The following is a 6,616-nucleotide window of genomic DNA, read 5'->3' on the forward strand; positions in this document are numbered from 1 at the left end:
TGGAGGGTTTTGTTTGGAGAGGGATGCCGAGTTGGATTGCATGGTGGCATGGTAGGTAGAGATGAGAGGCTTGGTTACTTTTATCTGCAGTAACTTCAGTGTTGTTAAATAGTGGTGGAGATCAGGTCGAGGATATGTCCGGAAGAGTATGTAGGCTCAGAGACATGTTGTATCAAACTCAGGTTGACTAGGCTCTCGAGGAGTATGGTGCTGTTGATGTTGTTTCTATCTTCCAGGTGGAAGTTAAAATATACTAGTAGAGTGTAGATGTTAGAGTTGATGATGAAGGGGGTGGCAAAGTCAACAATTTCGGGAAATATGCAACTGTAAAAGCAAGATGTCATTGGAAGGATGTCTGTGACAGACCATATGGTCTATGACTGAATGTAAGAAGCTCAGATTCGAAGGTCTGGGCTGAAGTCAGCTCAGCATACCTTTGATGGTTCAAGGAATGCAAGAAAGCAGGTGTTATTCCATTTGAGAGATGGATTCACAGCAAATTGTGTGATTAGAATGAGTGGGTGAGAGGGATGGATGCCCGGGACTTTCAGTTACTCAACCAGCTGATGGTGACTGGGCGACTCAAGGTGGAGCTCTCAAGTGACTTAGGCAATACCTGCCTTTATGACTTTGGGTTATTAGTTGAGAGAGGTGTGAGCCGCACTCGAGAAATAAACACAATCCTTGTCAGGGTGAACCACAAAATCTGCTAAATACGCCTGTGCTTACCCCTCTGGTTGCCTGGCACAAAAGCACTCAGGCGTAACTCAGTAGCAATGTATAAACCATTCCTGCAGAATCCGAACCGTAACAGAGTGAAAACATAACACAAGAAAAATCCCAAACGATTTAGAAAAATAGAGTACAATTTAGTAAATAAAATAAAACCAAGACAACAAACATCCTATTAGTAAAACCAAACTCATGAATTTTTAAAGCTTCAGCTGAAAATAGTTCCAAACAGTACTAAAGCGAAAAAGCCACTTGTGGGTTTCTTGTTGCACTGGAGTAGTTCCAGGTCACAAGTTCACGCTGACCACAATGGAGCACAGTTCAGAAAGAGGAACCAGGTTCATCCCAGTGAAAAGCCCACGTGGGGAGTCTCAGCCGGAACTTTGCACTCGCTGGAGCCATGAGGAGATCATTGTCTGCACAAAGAGCATGTTGCCGCTGGAGCTTCTCATTGGCGCCAAGAGCAGGTCATTATCGGAACTTCGCATTGGTCGGAGATGCAGTGATTTTTGCAAATACTAACGGTCTGCCTGCGGTCGAGAAGGGCACAAAACTTTAGGATTATCACCTGTAGCTCAATCTTTGCAGTTTTGAAGTAGGAGGAGTACACTCCGATAACAGCCAAGGGTCTTGTATCTGAAGGGGCATCTCTTAGGGATCAGGGATCGCTCCAGGAGAGGCCATCGGTAGAGCTCAGGAAGGTCCAGTTAGTGCTGGTCAGCCAGGCAGTTGCAGGGAAGGCCACCCGGAGCTTGTTGTGTCCCTGTAGCCCAAACAGGATGTTCACTACTGACCCTTGGAGTTACTGCTGAGGATCCTGGGTTTAGAGCAAGGAGGTCCAGTCTTCAGACAGCAGGTCAATAATTCTTTGGAATATTCCTCATGTACGGGAGTGTCATGATGAGAGGTTCGGAGGATGACACTTTTATATCCAGTGCCAGCCTGTGTGTGAGGGTCCTCTCTTTGTCCACCCCTAAATGGAATCTGGCTAGTTCTGCCCCTTCCCCTGGGTTTGGATGCAAACTGTCTAGGGCATGGGTACTCGCAAACTTTTTTCCAGGGGACACAAAGTTTGATTTGTTATGTGACCGAGCGCCGCATTAATGCTAGCAGGGTAGAGGTCATGAAGGAGGCATTTTGGGATAAGGGGGGTTGTGGAATTATGGTGGGTTTAGGGGAAGAGTAGTATCTACTTTTAGTGGCTGATTTGCACTATGTGAAACCCTAAGATTAATCCCGGCTTCCCCACTTTATCAAATTGTGTGATAGTAGGCAATTGTTTTATTTCACTTTCCCTTCTTTTTCTTCATTATCGCATATAAGAGAACCACAATATGCATGACTTCAGGATCTGCACTGTACACAACCTTCTCCTGTGTTTTATTTAATAAAATATAATGTTGTTCATGTGTAATAGACATACTGGCTACCCAAAGAGTGCACATAGCTACTGACTTGTCTCTTAGTTTACTACTTTATGTTTGAAAACTATCACTTAAAAAGAAAATGGTGGGGGCATGGTCAGGCAAGATGGCTGGGTGGACGTAACTCACCTCGGCTCCGTCGTCCCCTTGGTTGTCTCCAGTGCTTCTAGTAGCGAGTTCAACCCAAAACGCACCTGAGCATGGGGAATGAAGTGCAGTGCAACTAGTGACTCAGAAATGTGAAGTCGCAGGCTGTTCTACGACCTCCTGGGAGTGATAAAGGCAGAGGGTAGAGGAGAGGCCCATGCTCAAATTTTTTCATCTGCCTCATGGAGGCTACCGTTAGGAGGCCTCCGATTATGGTGGTTGGAGATCCCCATCGGCATCAGGGTCCCCCTAATATATAATGTGGCTTCCCACGAGGCGCCTTGATTCCCAAAGGTGCAGCGCAGGGCCAGCCTGGAACTTAGTGCCTGATCTTAAGATGGCTGCCACACATCCAATGTTGGAGAGGCAAGAGCGAGAGGGAGCACAATTGGAAGTAGGAGCTGCACTACCCTGCTAGAGATGCCCAGAGACACATGTAGCAACAGCCTGCCACACAGAAAGACACCACTCAGATCAGCAGCTGCTCACAATCGTTCAATGTGCCTAGAGGTCCTTGCAGGGGCCAGAGGGGAAACCGGGTGTCCCAGCACTGAGGAGACTTTTGGTTGATCACTTTAGAAGGGGCATGCAAAATTTCAGGAAACTCCACATCCTGCGGCTGAGCACTTATGTCACCAATAAAGGGGCCAGTTAAGGTATCCAGCTACTTTCCCATGGCAGAAAATAAGCAATCACAGGAGCAGGGGGGAAACCCAGACACCATGGCTCTAACTAAAGAGGATTTAATGGTATCCCTTACGGAGTTGAAATCAGAGCTCCGGGCAGAATTAAACATGGACATTAAGACCTACCTGGATCAACTGAAAGATGACCTTACTGAGCGGATGACGGCACTCCAACAAGATGTGGATTCAGTGGGTACGCGTGTCCTAGAGGTGGAATCTGAGGCCTAGGAACTGGAAAAAAGAACAGTGGCCACGCAAGACAGCAGACAGGACTTACAAGCCCAGCTACATACGGCTCTATTAAAGGCAGAGGACTTGGAAAATAGATCAAGGCATGATAACATTAGAATGAAGGACCTTGAGGAGGGAGCGGAAGGACCAGACTTTGAAGCGCTCATCGAGGGGCTCTTTGCAGAAGTCCTGGGATCAAGCCAGATGAAGGTCAAGATTGGGAGAGTGCACCGCTTGGGGGCCCAGCAGGGAGGAGAACGGTGACGCACCTGTGATGTCCTTGTTAAAATGCACTCCTTTAAAGTGAAAGAGGCAATTCTGCCAGCTGCCAGAAAAATAGACACAATATCCTTCAAGGGCTTTAGGTGCAGCCTTTTTGAGGACTTGGCACTGGCGACTCTGCTAAGGCGGCAGTAGTTTAGGCCCATCACTAAGGAGCCAAAAGCAGACAACATCAAGTATAGATGGAAATATCCCTTATGGTTGGCCTTTGAACTAAACAAGAAAATGAAACATATCACAGATCTGAAAAAAGGTTTGAATTTTCTAGGTCTCCCACCCAGCACACAGTATCACGCTGGGTATGCCTCAAGAGGGAAAGAGAGCACAACTCCTCACAGTGGCATGTGAAGATCAAGCGCCATCACTCGAAAGACTAGGGTCTGCAGTTCAATGGGAATCATAGCTACAAAAGGCTTTTTCTCTTTACAGGAGTCTAATTTAACATGGGATATGCCACAGGGAAAAGACTCGCACCCAAGGGTCCTATGTCATTCTGGAGCATGGACATTGCTCACCCGCTCACAGTCCCACACCATGTTGTGATACTAGATCTTTTGGTGAACAACAACTTTTTGGAAAAGCCAGCCGGGGCTTCAGACCTGAACAGTTTTCCCCACATTATGAACTTCTTCTTCCACATCTCTATCGCCGGGGGCGCAGGAGCACCCTGGCAAAGGTTCTGTTTGTATAATTGTTTTCAATGTTGGGGGGGTTTACGGGGTGGAGATTGATCAAGCAGAGACTATGGCTACATCATACTAATGACTCAGAACTTGTGTCCGTACTTTGAGCAGGCTGGGTGTTACCTTCCAGAGGAAGACATTAGCAGGGGAGAGATGGGCCTCACATAGGATCTGATTTTGAGGGTGATGGGTGTAACAAGATAATGCCAATATCTATAGCTTCTTGGAATGTAAAGGGGACCAAATTCGCCCCTTAATAGGCAGAAGGTCTGGAAATACCTATTAGACCATGATTTTGAGGTTGTGGCCTTACAAGAAACACACTTAAAATGAGCTGAGGAGCTTCAGCTGTGCCATAAAAATTATGCATTAATCTATAGATCCTCAACGACCACCAAACACAGTGGGTAGCTCTAATGTTTCACAACTCCCTGAAATGCCATCCTGAAGCTATAAAGCCCGATAAGGAGGGTAGGGTTATTATGGTGAAAGGGAAAGTGAGAGGGTGGCTCTGCACATTTATATCGACGTACGCTCCTAACACAAGTCAGTCTGCATTTCTATCTGCCCTGCTCACTATGATCGGGGGATTTGTGGAGGGCTCGGTGATACTGATGGGGGACTTCAACCTCACATGGCATGTTGATATGGATAGTACCCACCCTCACAGCACAGGTCACCTTCAGGTAGTTTTCCCGGGAGTTTTAAACCGTCATCACAAGCGTTGGTCCTTGTAGATGCATGACAGCATCTATACCCGACACCAAGGACTAAACATTCTTTTCCCACGTTCATCAAACTTACTCGAGACTCAATTCTATTTTTATAAGTCAAGATCTTTTGGGTTCTATTCAGGAAGAAAAAATCCTCCTGATCTCTATCTCAGATCACAGTTTAGTCAGAATTTGTCTCGCTTGGGTGGGGGGCGCTCCTAAATCTCCAAGATGGTATTTCCCGATCTCTCTGACGAGGGATAAGTTACTAAGAGAGGAACTCTGAGGAACCATCACAGAATTCTTTTGATTAAATCAGCCAACGGACACCTCACCCCTCACTAATTGGGATACTTTTAAAGCTGTTATAAGGGGAAAGTGTATAGTACTCAAATACGCCTTAAATAAACAGAGGGCCAAGGAGAGGGAAGCATTGGAAGAGTCTCTGGGGGCTATTGAAAGGGAACATAAAAAGAATCCTTCCTGCACGGTACTGCATCAGATGAGGGCGGTCAAGGGGAAACTTACAGCGACATACTCTGATAGGGTGGAACATACCCTTCTGCGATTGCAACTCATTTCTTATACGCAGGGGAATAAGATTAGTTCACACCTAGCTAGACAGCTACGGGAAAAGAGGGAGAAAGAATGTATTGTTCCATAGTAGATGCAACTGTCCATACTCCCATGAACATACCAATAAGGCCAAGACATTTGGGCCTTTCTATACAGATCTATGTGCTAGGGCCACCTAGAGCCTGCAGTTCAACACCAATGTCTACAGTCTTTCGTAATCACACAGGTCTCTCCAGACTGGAATGAAAGATTAAACGCTCCCATCACGGGGTGAAAGGTGGGAGGGTAGTTACGACTTTCAAACCTAATAAATTCCTGGGACCCAATGGCCTGGCAGCCCACTTTTATAAATAATTTGTTCCAGACATCATCCTACACCAAACACACCTCTTTAATGTGATAGCAGAGGGCCAGGCCGTCTCCCATTCAATGGCAGAGGCTGTTATCACGGTCATTCATAAACCCAGGAAAAATCCTCGAGAATGTGCCTCTTATAGGCCTATAGCGCTCATGAATCTGGATGTTAAACTATATTCCTCATTCTGGCTTTGCGACTGAAGGACCTGATGCCAAGAATAACCCACCCTGATCAATCTGGCTTCATTAAAGGTAGACAGATCCATGATAATATTCGAAGAATCATTCATCTGATTGAGAAGGCTACCTGCAGTTTTGGTGGGCCTGGACATAGAAAAGGCTTTTGACAGGGAGGATTGGGCGTTCCTCTTTAGCACGCTTGAACACTTTGGGTTTGGCAACTGTTTATAGACATGATTAAAGCTAACTACGCATATCCGCGCTCTAGAGTCCAGGTTAACGGGACCAGTTCACCCCATTTTTCCCTTGAGAGGGTACAAGGCAGGGCTGACCGCTCCGCCATTTCTATTTGCTTTAAGCAAGTTCGAGCAGTTGGCCCTATGGATTCAAAAAGCTGCAGAAATACGTGGTATTTGCATATAGCTGTGTCTGAACTGGGGTGACTGGAACACACACCGAGGTATTGATTTTGAGAAAAGGTTCATATAAAAGTTAACAGGTGTGCACCACAGTAACAATGTTTGTGGACTTGCTATAAATGCTTTGAGGTGGGACACTACAATAGGGACTGTCAGGTAAAAGACCCTGTACCACCTGCACCTGTG

The sequence above is a fragment of the Lissotriton helveticus genome, chromosome 7 (assembly GCF_964261635.1).
Source record: "Lissotriton helveticus chromosome 7, aLisHel1.1, whole genome shotgun sequence".
Lineage (NCBI taxonomy): Eukaryota > Metazoa > Chordata > Amphibia > Caudata > Salamandridae > Lissotriton > Lissotriton helveticus.